Here is a 12,503-nt window from a genome sequence, read left to right on the forward strand (position 1 = left end):
ATTACCAACTCACTTTGGTTGAGTTGTGAATTTCAGAAACCGTGGAGGTGGAGAGATTTCACATATTTGGAAAGGAGTTGATTTTTTTTGAAAAAAATGAGAACTTCTGATCTAATGATTGATACGTTCTACTCAGTATCATATCATATCATATCATATATATACAGCCGGAAACAGGCCTTTTCGGCCCACCAAGTCCGTGCCGCCCAGCGATCCCCGTACATTAACACTATCCTACACCCACTAGGGACAATTTTTACATTTACCCCGCCAATTAACCTACATACCTGTACGTCTTTGGAGTGTGGGAGGAAACCGAAGATCTCGGAGAAAACCCACGCAGGTCACGGGGAGAACGTACAAACTCCTTACAGTACAGCACACGTAGTCAGGATCGAACCTGAGTCTCCGGCGCTGCATTCGCTGTAAAGCAGCAACTCTACCGCTGCGCTACCGTGCCGCCCATTCTCAAAAGCACACATTAAGTTGGAGACCAAAAAAGGACACGTCGGGACAGAAGATCGCCATTTTAACTGTGTATTATCACAATGCGCAAGGCAGCTTTACCATATTGTTGCATGTATACATCACATAGCAGCTTTAGCATATTGTTGTATATATGCATCACATATCTCCCCCCTTAGAATTATGATACTTTTCTTCCATCTAAAGCATACTAATACGTATAAAACAATCCAATATCATAATGATCTTTATATCCATGATCTTTATATCCATTATGTTTCCAAAGTATTTTTCTATAACAAAACCCAATTTAAAAGTAAGTCCAAACATATGCATCATTTTGTATCCAATTAAATCCAAATCAAAGTTTACATCCCCAATTCTTATTTGGAATGTGAGTATCATCTTCAATGTAATTCTATCAATCAAATAACCTAACCAACCCAAAATGCCGAATAAGAATATTGATGCTACAATCCTTTCCATTAATGATAACCAAATTTTCGTTGCGTTTACATTGTCCATATAACCGAGTCTGTATAGTCAAGTCCGTTGTCAAAATCGTTCGTTTTCAGAATCCGTAGTAATCCGGTCGCTTTCTATTTCGCTTTGGGTACTGTTTACGCTCTGATGTCGCGTCCTCGACAGTGTCATCGTGGTTGCTTTCGTCTAAGTTTTCATGTGCAATGCTTCTTTCGTTGACGTCTTCATCGCGCACTGTGGGCGTACCCATGTCGAAATCTATCAAATCTCCCGTTTCGTTGGTTGTGGGAGAGTCGATTTCACGTTTCAGAATCTGGTCTGCGTGACGTTTCCAGATTTCTACACCGTTGACGTGAATCTCGACCTGGTACGAGACAGGACCTAGCTTCTTTGCGATGCGTCCTGGTACCCATTTCTCTCCTCTTGCGTAATTGCGCACTAGCACGCTCTTTTCCTCTTCAAATTCTCGAGCTGGGCGCGAATCGTGGTGCAACTTTTGCGAGAATTGTTTGTCACCAATGGTCGCTCTTTCATCTAGTACCGCGATGTTGAAACGCATGCGAATTTTCCTTTTCATCAGCATTTCAGCCGGCATTTGCGTTGTAGAAGTTTGCAGCGTTGAACAATACGATATGAGGAATCGAGCAACACGCGTTTGCAGCGGTCCCGACATCTTGTGGAACGCTGCCTTCACCATCTGCACGGCGCGCTCTGCGAGACCATTGGTTGCTGGATGGTATGGCGCACTTTTGACATGACGAATGCCATTCGCTTTCATGAACTTTTTGAACTTTTCGCTAGCAAAACATGGGCCGTTGTCAGAAACCAGTGTATGCGGAAGGCCATGTGTCGCGAACACGAAGCGAAGCTTGTCCATAGTGACGTCACTGGTTGATTCACGTGTGATATGCACTTCAATCCACTTTGAATATGTGTCGATGAGAACAAGCAACATCTTTGCCGGCATAATCGACATGAACTCGCGACCACGGTTGACTAGGATGCTCCCATGATTGCAATGGTGCTTTGGGCGGATCCCGCTGATGCATTTGGCATTCTGAACACGCTCGGACTTTGTGCTCTAAGTCCTTATCGATTCCAGGCCACCACACACAACTTCTAGCGATCGCTTTCATCTTCACAATACCCGGATGGGCATCATGGACTTCCTCGATCATTTGCGAGCGACATTGGGGTGGTAGTACAACACGACTACCCCAGAGAAGACAATCCTCATGAACGCTCAACTCCACTTTGTGACTGAAGAGGGCTTGAAATGATAATTTGGTGGTTTGTCTGGCCACCCGCTCATGATGTATTCGCGAACACGAGACAGAATCAGATCCCTCTGCATCATAGTGCGAACACGCGACGGAGTGATGGGCGATTTCTCCAACTCGCTCATCAGAAGGACGATTTCTCCCAGTATTGGTGCTTTCGAAACCGCCGCTCGTCGTGGGAGTCGGCTAAGCGCGTCTGCGTTGGCATTGGCTGAGCCCGGTTTGTACACGATGTCGTAATCCTATGGTGCCAGTGTTAACGACCAGCGAATCACTCGCGGCGAAGCCATTAGCGGAATGGCCTTGTCGTTACTGAACAACCCAAGAAGCGGCTTATGGTCAGTGTTGATTAAGAATCGTCGTCCGTACAAGTATGTGTGGAACTTCGTGACGCTGAAGACTATGGCTAGACCCTCCTCATGACCGGCGGTTTCGGGACCTTGTGATTCGTGAATGTTGACACAATCTCAGAATATTCAACTTGCCCAGGTTTCTGTGGAGCAAGTAAACTCGAGATGAGTCTGTACGTTGGTCCTCCACACACGGAAAGCAAGATGGCCCTCTTCTTCCCCGCATCTGTAATGTCGTTGCCTAGGAAGTAATGTTCAATGCGCTCGGCGTACTGCACCCAGTCGCCCTGTGCAACATCAAATTCCCCTATTGAGCCAAAAATAGCCATGGTAGCCACAACAGCAAGTCACCAGGCGAAACCTCAAAACAGGTTTATCCTCGTCGCCAATTAATGATACGTTCTACTCAGTATCATTCTCAAAAGCACGCATTAAGTTGGAAACCAAAACAGGACACGTCTAGACACAAGATCGCCATTTTAACTCTCTGTGTATTTTCGCAGTGCGTATGGCAGCTTTACCGTATTGTTGCATGTATACATCACAATGATCTCTAATAGAAAGAGAGGCATGGCAAAGGGAGATTAAAGGCATCTGTTTTTTAAAGAAAGACGGGAACCAAAGCTTAGGGATATCATATAACCATATAACAACTACAGCACGGAAACAGGCCCGTTCGGCCCTACCAGTCCACGCCGACCACTCTCTCTGACCTAGTCTCATCTACCTGCTCTCAGACCATAACCTTCTAATCCCCTCTTATCCATATACCTATCCAATTTACTCTTAAATAATAAAATCGAACCTGCCTCCACCACTTCCACCGGAAGCCCATTCCATACAGCCACCACCCTCTGAGTAAAGAAGTTACCCCTCATGTTACCCCTAAACTTTTGTCCCTCAATTCTGAAGCTATGTCCCCTTGTTGGAATCTTCCCCACTCTCAAAGGGAAAAGCCTACCCACGTCAACTCTGTCCGTCCCTCTTAAAATTTTAAAAATCTCTATCATATCCATAAGAAATTATCACAAAAGGCTCATCAGAAAAAGAAAGTGTTTATCAAACACACGTGAAAAGTGATTAACAGAGCAAACAGGATGTTAGCCTCCAGTTTGAGAGGATTTCAATTTAGGAATAAGTAAATCTCATGGTAAATGCATGGAGCCATGGTGAGATGGCACGTGCAGAATTACAGATACCATCAATCTACTTTCTGATGTACTTTGTATTGAGAAAGTGCAGCATAGATTTTTCACTGTTTCCAGGGATGGCTAGGGAGACTAAAAAGCGTATAAAATTATGAGAGATTTAGAACCCAGTTTTCTGGTGCTGTTAGGCAGCGACTCTGCCAGCTGCAAGGAGTTATTCAGACATGCTAATTTAAACTTTGTGAATTACATCTAAGGTGGGTTAATGGCTTGGGAGGAAATAAATTATGCTATTCTCATAAAGTAAATAATTTAATAAATATAAGTAGAATAAAATATAGAATTCAGTGAAGATGAGCCAAGTGGAGATTGAATAGCTAAGGAAAAGTTGAATGAGAAAATAACAAACAGGAAAGTAGAATGCAATAGAACATAATAGGGAAAGGAAAGCAGGACAGGGAACATTTACAGCAAAATAAATTAAAAATCACGTCACCAGTAAAAAGAACACGTGAGGTTAAAAAGGGGGTGATTGTCAAATTGTAAATTATGATCAAAAATGGCTGAAATATTTTTGAAGTTCTTATGTTAGAATAGATGGAGCATTGAAACTGATGTTGATGGGGGCTCATTTGCAATGCAGGTTTTACTGTTCTGTCCTCAATTCAAATTTCCCACGATTCATGGAACAAACGTAATGTGATTTGAAAGATCAGGTTTATTATAAATATGTTCAGTCCTTCCTATGAGGTACGACATTCAAGGCCATAATAAATCTGGATATAATTGTTTATGTTATATTTTTCATTCTTTCATTGTTTCTATTATTGTGTCCCATCGATGACGAAATCTATTCAAATAACTTGCAATAATTATGGTAGCTGGACTCAGCTCCGAGATAAAAATATATTTCAGTTCTCTGTTGCGATGTAATGCTATAAATTCTGGACTGCAATAGGTACTATCTTGATTTCAGCGCTGTTACCTTCCCCCTTAAGTCGTTTGATTGGTATTCCTTTGAAAATTGACTGCTGCGTTTCCATTGCTGTGGAGGTAGGAGCAGGAATTGCAACAAGGAAATATCCTAATGTTCCAGATTGATTCTCAATGGATACTGTTTCAATTTCTCTGAACGTGAACTGGATGAAGGCTTATTGAGACAGACTGCATTGTGATTTATAAGATGTGTTGCCACGCTGCAGGGAAAGTACTGCATGTAAAAAACAGAATATGCTGAGATACAATTATTACAATCAATGTAACTTTCTTTAATGCACTACTAAATAAAATAGATTTGTCACTACTTCAGTAAGCAAAAAAAAAGGAGCTTACTTTATGCCAATGTGACAAGATTGTGGGTTCTCCTCTGACAGCCTTCTGCTCTACCTTTTTAGCACCTGCCATCGGTTTTTGTGTAGCTCTGAACCACAGATCAAAAGAGTTTCAAACCCATGGTGTTAATGTCTTCCTGAATGACAAGTTATTGCTAATGACTTATCTTTTGTTTGGTCTTTGAAAGAAACCACCTCCTATCTGATTGCCTCTGACATATTGGTTGTCTTTTGGCAACCTCCAGAATCTCAAACCAGAATGTTCCTGCATTTTATAACAAACGCCTTCCAGGCAAATGTTGCTCAGAAACATTTAAAACTCAGTGCCTCCAAATCTTTTCTGCAGAATTCTTTGTCAAATAAACCCAAGCCATAGCAGTGCTACAGCTCACAGAGATTGCAAGTGGTGTCCAAGTTAAATTGCATCAGTATTTCAGTCTAGAGGCAAGGAAAGATTTGGTGATAATCAATTGCTTTCAGGAACACAATATTTTTTTTTCTGTGATTCCCAACAGAATGATTTCGCAGCTTCATTTAGCCAGTTCAATAGAATTTCAGTCATCTTACAGGAATTTCTCTAAAAAGGAAGGAAAAAGATATCTGTGACCTTCTCACAAAAACTCATTCTTATATTTCTACTGACCAATTGCAAAGTGACAGAAGCTGAAAGCAATTTGGTTCCGCTGCATGGAACAGCATTCAAAGTATAAATATTTTAAGGTAAGGGCTTTATAATGGTGATGTCCTCACAGCTATTTTACTGTGCTCAATATTTCAGGGAAATATGTGTTGGTTGCAAATTTATAAAAGGCAACCGTGATCGGTCAATTAAAAATCAGAGAACTATCATTGCTGGAGAACTGAAATAAAAATAGGAAATACAAGAAACACTCAGCAGTCCAGGTAGCATCTGTGACAAGGGAAACAGTTAACGTTTCATGTCTGGGATTCTTAATGAATGTTTATTTTTTGGCAAAAGATGCCTGATGCACTGAGCTTTTCCAGTATTTTCCATTGCTCTAACGCTGATCAGTGGACTAGCGGTGAAATAACATGAGCTGTGATTTTTTTGCAAGTTTGCAACTGGATGAATTAGAGTCAAAGAGTCATAGAGTGATACAGTGTGGAAACAGGCCCTTCGGCCCAACTTTCCCACACTGGCTAACATGTCCCAGCTGCACCAGACCCACCTGCCTGTGTTGCATCCATATCCCTCCAAACCTATCCTATCCGTGTACAGTACCTATCTAACTGTTTCTTAAACATTGGGAAAGACCCTGGTCCTTGATTCACCTACTTTGACCAAGAGACTCTGTGCATCTACCGGATCTATTCCACATGATTTTATACACCTCTATAAGATCACCCCTCATCTTCCTGCGCTCGAGGGAATAGAGTCCCAGAATTCTTGACAGAGGATAAATACAAGGCTATGAGGGAAAGTTGAGTAATGGGACTAACTGATTGCTCTTTCATACGCTGAATGCCCTCTCACTAGACTGCTGCTTTTATGTGCTTCTGTGATTCTGTGCCAATGAGATGAGGGAGAATTGATAGCCCATTTTACACCATTCCTGATTTTTATTTCCAATTAAGTCAGCGAAATGTCAATTTGATGAGACGCAACACAGGCTCCTGTTTTGTTATTTGCCATGTTACACTATTGGACATTAGTACATTTTTCCACTACACCCCAGGTTAAGTTTATTGAGTTTATTGTCAAATGCACGAGTAAAATGAGTTGTGGGTATAATGAAAAATCTTGCTTGCAGCAGCATCTCGAGCATATAGACTCAGACAAACACACAAAACAAATTTTCAAACAATAACAAAACAAAACAATAGGGCGGCACAGTACCGCTGCGGTAGAGTTGCTGCCTTACAGCCAGAGACCAGGGTTCCATCCTGACTAAGCGTGCTGTGTGTACAGAGTTTGTACATTCTCCCCATGACCCTGTGGTTTTTCTCTGAGATCTTCGGTTTTCTCCCACACTCCAAAGGTGTACAGGTTTGTAGGTTAATTGGCTTGGTATAAATATAAAAATGTGTGTGTGTGTGTGTGTGTGTGTGTGTGTGTGTGTGTGTGTGTGTGTGTGTGTGTGTGTGTGTGTGTGTGTGTGTGTGTGTGTGTGTGTGTGTGTGTGTGTGTGTGTGTGTGTGCGCGTGTAGGAATAGGTCACTGGGATGGGGTGGGGTGGGGTGGGGTGCGGTGGGTGGGGGGGGGGGGGGCTGTTGCTGAAGGTGGTGAGATCATTTAATATGCAAACAGAAATCCAATTATGTTATCAGAGGCTGGCCTATGATTACAGTTGAAGATTTACCAAAGGGAGAAGTGATGGGATCTGCAACATTTGTCTGGTGCAAGAAATTGTTTTCACTCCTTCATTCTATTTATTTTATTGGCATTGAGATGACCCTCTACATTTTTTCAGGACTGCAAATGAATCTATATAAAGATCTTTCCCATTCTTTCTTCTGTTAGTTTTGAGTGCAGATATTTCAGTCTCCTGTGCCATGCAAGTTTCTTGGCTGGGAATTCACTGCATCACTAAATGGATCATAATGGTGGTATCAGCACACAGTACTCCGTCTCCAATTCATTCTATTCAAGTCAATAGATCTCAAATGCACAAACATGTTTTGCAATTTTACTGGAGATGAATTTGAGGCAATTATATACAATAAATCGACATGCAATGAGTAAAAGTGTTTGAATGCATTTTAGATTTAAATTAAAAGAAACAAGAAAAATAAGTACTGTATTTTACTTCAATCAACTGAACTGAATAAATTAAACACATCCATCTGTGCCATTTTGTTCGGTTGATGCAGCTGTGGTGAGAAAAATGGTGTCAATCCAGGAACTTTGTGATCGCACCTAATAATTTGGAATATCTAATATAAATCCATCAACTGAATGAGAGTGCTAGTGTGAGAAACTGTAGCTGTAACGAGAGGAAATTCAGGAGTATTTTTCACTGCCAAAAATGACATTTGATGCAGGTTTTGAAATAATGAACGATTACCATGGAATGAAATGAGAGAACATTTTCCCTTGGATTGGAATCAGAGAAAAGGCAGTTCCCAAAATGAGAAAACTCTGGGAAAAAATGTATTTATGGGGACTTTTGCTAGACTTTGAGATCCTGTACCAGAGCAGATAGTTGGGACAGGCACCATTGCAATTTTTTATGCCTTGAAACATTAAATACAGGATATTGGGTAAACAAGCAATGTTCACGATGGAGATTATCACACACTTCTAGATTATCACAGTACTTGTAGTCATGTGAGTCAGAAGGCACCTACTGATCTCTACCAATCTTAACATCTTATCATATCATATCATATCATATATATACAGCCGGAAACAGGCCTTTTCGGCCCTCCAAGTCCGTGCCGCCCAGTGATCCCCGTACATTAACACTATCCTACACCCACTAGGGACAATTTTTACATTTGCCCAGCCAATTAACCTACATACCTGTACGTCTTTGGAGTGTGGGAGGAAACCGAAGATCTCGGAGAAAACCCACGCAGGTCACGGGGAGAACGTACAAACTCCTTACAGTGCAGCATCCGTAGTCAGGATCGAACCTGAGTCTCCGGCGCTGCATTCGCTGTAAAGCAGCAACTCTACCGCTGCGCTACCGTACCGCCCATCTTCAAGTGAAACAAAATTTGGAGAGGCAAAGATGCTAGTGTTTTGTTTAATGTTGTTATTTACTGAACATAGCAGTAATTAAGCACAATTTAAGATAAGGTTTAATTAGGTTTAAGATAAGGTTTAATTAAACTAATGATTAATGTAATTAAACTAAGGATAAATCTGATTACCACCACCATGTTAATTAAATTAAATACATTTCTTTGTAACATTTTTTAAAAAGAGATGAAAGCAGACATATTTGTGAGTAGCTGTGTAATAATTAACCAAATTAAATGGTCAGTTTGCACATTCAAATGCTCCATTAATAACGATGTGTCATTGTTTATTGCTTCTTGTAGGTGAGCATTGTTTAATGAATCATACTGTCCATTAAGTATTTATTGTGAATGACAAGAGACCACAAGAGGAATGCAAAGTGCCTTCCCTTTCCCTGAGGTCATGCTGGGGTTTTACAAAGGTCAGTTGAAATGACTGCTTGCGGGTCATGGCGCCTTGCTCAGACTGGTCAAATGGCTGCTCCTTTGCTCAATGCAAGGCTTCTCTAATAAAGCATGAAATTAGCCGGCAAACTACTGAGAGGTTAAGGACACCTACAAAGAGGGATAAAGGAAATAATACTGACAGATATAAAAAGTATCTGTTGGTAGTCTTGGAAACACAGTTTTAGCATCAGCCACTGATGCTAGCTCCTACTGTCTGGATTGTGCTGTAAAAAAGTCAAGGATTTCTCCCAAACAGCCTCATTAGCAGTTCCAAATTCATTTACTCACAATGACCACTGGTTACATTCATTTTCATGACTCTAAAGATGATAGTAAAAGCTACAGTTCTCAATGGGAGGGGGGGGGGGGGGGGGGGGGGGGGGGGGAGGGGGGGGAGGGCGGGGGGGTATTTAGTCATACTCATGTCTGCACCACGGTCATATTGAGCAAAAACTGAACTCTGCAGATAATCAAAGTAGAGATGTGAAGATCACTGCCAATTAGTTAATAATAGTTAATAATAATTAATAATTAGTTCACAATATTTTAAATAAGAGTGATTCCTTTTTCCAGTGTTAAAAGTGTTCCTTTGGTGAACCATCTTTACGAACGTTACATTTCTAATGTTTTCCTTGCTCCAAGTACAACAAAGCATTTGTTAGCTTGATGCAAGTTATCGGGCAAAAGCAAGACTCTTTTATTGATTACATGGAAGCAAAATCACCATTTGATCAGCAGTTAGCACGGTTTTATAGAAGTTAAATTATGTTTAACGATACGATACAATATAATATGATACAACTTTATTTATTCCAGGAGGGAAATTGGTGTGCCAACAGGCATAAAAAACAAGATGCATGAAATATGAAATTAAAGTGATGAGTGGAAAGGATTGGGGATGTGCAAAGATTGGGGGGGGGGGGGGGGAGGGGGTCAGTCTACCCCACGACAGCAGGGAGAGGAATAGCAAATTTTGAGGCTGTAACCAGCAGGGTAGATAAAGGGAAACTAGCACACTATACTTGAGCTTTCAAAAGATATTCAACATGGTCTCACATGAAATATTATTTTATGAGATGTGAGCACACAGTCCTGGGAATAATAGTGGTCTGGATGGATGATTGATTAAGTAACAGAAAGCAGTGAATAGGAATAACTGGGTCATTTTCAACTGGGTAAGCTTGTATCTTTTTTTATTTATTCACTGGATATGGGATTTCCTGATAAGAAAAAAAAAATGTAATGCCCATCCCCTGAGAAGATGTGGTGTTCTGCTTGCTGGAATCTCTGCATTCCTTGTGCCAAGGTACTCTCGAAGGGTTATTAGGTAGAGGGTTTCAAGATTTTGACTTGGAGATGAGGGAACAGTGATACATTGTTATGTCAGGCAGTATATGATATGGAGGGGATATGAGAAGTGATGGCATTCCATCTAGACCATTCCTGTTGTCTCAGCCATTTATCACCTCCACCAGTGACTTGGATGAGAGCATTGAGTGTAATGTATCTAAGAAATGAGCATATAGGGGAAAATTACCCCCCTTACCAGATGTCAGTGATTTTTAAAATAGGAAGAAACCACAGATTTGTGGTTAGAAACGGTTAACAAGGGATATGGGGAGTAAGCAGGAATGGGGTACTGATTCTGGATGATCAGCCAAGATCATATTGAATGGCAGTGCTGGCTCAATAACTCCTGCACCTATTTTTTATGTTTCTATGAGTAATAGTGGGGGACCATAAAAACTAGAACAGTACAGCACAGCCCTTCAGCCCACAATATCTGTGCCAAACATAATGGCAAGTTAAAATAATCCTGTCTACCTGCACACGATCTCCATCCCTCCATTCCCTATAATGGCACAACCACTTACTGTGATGGTCCAGCCCCGGTTTGACCTTCCAAAATGTATCACCTACACTTATTTGCATTGAACTTCATTAGCCATTCTTCAGCACACTTGCCCAGCTGATCAAGATCTGCTGTTATTTTTGACAACCATCTTTGCTGTCATACTAATCATGCCTTGTACGTTCCCATCTAAATTGTGGATATGAACCACAAAAAGCAATGAGCCCAGCACCAACTCTGAAGAATACTGCAAGTCACTGTTCTCCGGTCTGAAAAACAACCTTCCTCTACCACCCTCAGCTCCTTCCATGAAGCCAATTCTCTACTCAGTCGGCTACCTCTCCCTGGATGCCATGCCTTCTAACCTTCCACGCAGAAATGCATCAAAGGACTTACTGAAGTTGATATAGACAATGTCTAAGGCCTTGCCTTCATCAACCTTCTTGGTTACTTCTTCAAAAAACTCAATCAAATTCGTGAAGGACAATCTCCCGTGTACAAAACCATGCTGACTATCCCTCATGAGCCATTGTGTATCCAATGCATATATAGCTTGTTCCTCAGAATCCTCTCCAGTTACCTACCAGAGATCTTTGGCTCATATCTCCTTTAAGCCTTCCTATTTCAACCTTAAAGCTCTATCCTCTAGTCTTTGACATTCCCACCCTTATAAAATGATTCGGACTCATCTGTCTATGCCTCTCATCATTTTATATGCATCTGTCAGGTCCCCCTTCAACCTCTGACACTGCGGAGAAAACAATCCAAGTATGTTGAACATCTCCATATAACGCATACCCTCTAATGCAAGCAGCATCCTGGTAGACTTCCTCTGTACCCTCTACAAAGCCCCTACATCCTTTCTGTAATGGGGCAAACATGGGTGGCATGGTGGCACAGCGGTAGAGTTGCTGCCTTACAGTGAATCCAGCACTGGAGACCTGGGTTCGATCCCGACTATGGGTGCTGTCTGTACGGAGCTTTGTATGTTTTCCCCGTGACCTGCGTGGGTTTTCTCCGTGATCTTCGGTTTCCTCCCACACTCCAAAGACGTGCAGATATGTAGGTTAATTGGCTTGATAAATGTAAAAAATGTCCCTAGTGGGTTTAGGATAGTGTTAATGTGCGGGGATCGCTGGCCGGCGCGGACTTGGTGGGCTGAAAGGGCCTGTTTCCATGCTGTATCTCTAAACTGCATGCAATACTCCAAATGTGAGAGGGAGGGCTTCCTAATCCTGTGCCATACAGACCAATTCAGAAATGGTGCGACCTAATCAGGCTGAAGGGATTGCACCTCAATAGAGCTGGGATCAATATACTCACACGAATTTCTGCTCCTGCTCTGCAGTAGGTTCAGGTTAATGACCTGGGAATTATGCACAGGAAAATGGTATTATAACAGAGTAAATGGGTTTTGAAGGTTGTGGGTGCAGCGGTAGAGT

Source organism: Rhinoraja longicauda, chromosome 2, assembly GCF_053455715.1.
Source record: "Rhinoraja longicauda isolate Sanriku21f chromosome 2, sRhiLon1.1, whole genome shotgun sequence".
In the NCBI taxonomy this organism is placed as follows: Eukaryota; Metazoa; Chordata; class Chondrichthyes; order Rajiformes; family Arhynchobatidae; genus Rhinoraja; species Rhinoraja longicauda.